We start from the raw sequence: 1384 nt of genomic DNA, 5'->3' as shown, positions 1-1384 counted from the left end.
TTTCCTAGCAGGTGGTGCTGGGGTGTCAGTCTCGGAAGACGGAGGTCTTACCACCCGCTTCTTCATTATCAGCAGTAGCTCCACTTCTGTGCAAGACTTAGCCTTAGTCAGGTGGGACAGCTACCGAAGCTTCTCGCCACAACCTACGTTCTTGGTGCGATAGTCTTCTCTGCTGGCTTGCAAGACAAAAATGCATCAATCGTTTGGGTACAGTCGCTGCATTGTGCAGTTGCTGGGACAACACCGCTAGAAATGTCGACCACGTCGACTTCAGACCAAAAGCTGGGATCCGTCTCTTCTCCACAAATAGTGACAAGGCCAGACCAAGGTGTTGTTGGTAGAGACGGTCTGTCTTCACTTCTCAGCGACTCGGAGCTCCGACGCGTGGTCATGGTTCTATCTTCTGCCAGTACTTAGGCGGTCCTCAAGTTAAACACTTCAGCTCGCCCGTGTGGACAGAATGTGGAATGAGCACTCGAAGTACAACAATCCATCATTCGAAATATTATGTTACAAAGGTGTAGAACAACAAATGAGGGGACTTTTCTTTAGCTTGGACATCTTGGATCCTTCATTTTTTTGCAGTAAGATAATTGACCGAGAAACAAACGAGATATTTTCTATTGAACAGCGCTCTTAGCACAGTAAACAATATTTAAAGTAGCGTTTCCTTTGATAAAATGAAGGGTAGGATTATACAAAGTACTTACGCTTTGTATTTTACCCCCGATCGGGCTGCTAAGAGCATTGCCACCGGTAGGGGCAAATGTTAAGTAAAAGTAAAATTTGCCTTCCAAATGCTGAAATTGTCTGGCACCGGTTGAAGCAAACATGAAGAAAATCTAACCACGACGCAAATTCGGGGCATCGTGCAGTCATATATTCGTGCAGGATCCCCGCTCTGCGTCGGACAGTGGCATCCTGTCAACCAATCAAAAGCTTCGGTCAATGTGTGGATGAGAGCAGAGAGCACAAGATCTCACTGCGAGATTAGATCGTATCATTACCTGTCGTGATTTGTTGGACTTTGGTTTCTTGTTATGCCGCCGCCTCGTGGTCGTAATTGCGACGCTGCGAAAGATCTTGAACTCGCTTGAGCATTGTCGACCGACGGGTCAAAGGGAGTAAACCAGACTGCTGAAATGTTTTAGAGTCGAGTGAAGAAGACGATGGAGGAGTCTGACGCAATTTCTGAAGCGATCCGGACCGGTACATATGATTTAGATCATGGACGTCATTACGGTCACATTTTAATGACATATCCAAGAAGGTTTCCAAGTACGTTCGATGTTTGTAGAAGATCGAGTCACTTCAAGAGTCTGGATCAAATGAAAAAGACAAATTGTTAAAAGCTCAAGAGCAATATCGATCGGAGAACAACAGT

This window comes from Phytophthora infestans, genomic scaffold, assembly GCF_000142945.1.
Source record: "Phytophthora infestans T30-4 supercont1.117 genomic scaffold, whole genome shotgun sequence".
Taxonomy (NCBI): domain Eukaryota; phylum Oomycota; class Peronosporomycetes; order Peronosporales; family Peronosporaceae; genus Phytophthora; species Phytophthora infestans.
This window is presented reverse-complemented; position numbering follows the sequence as displayed.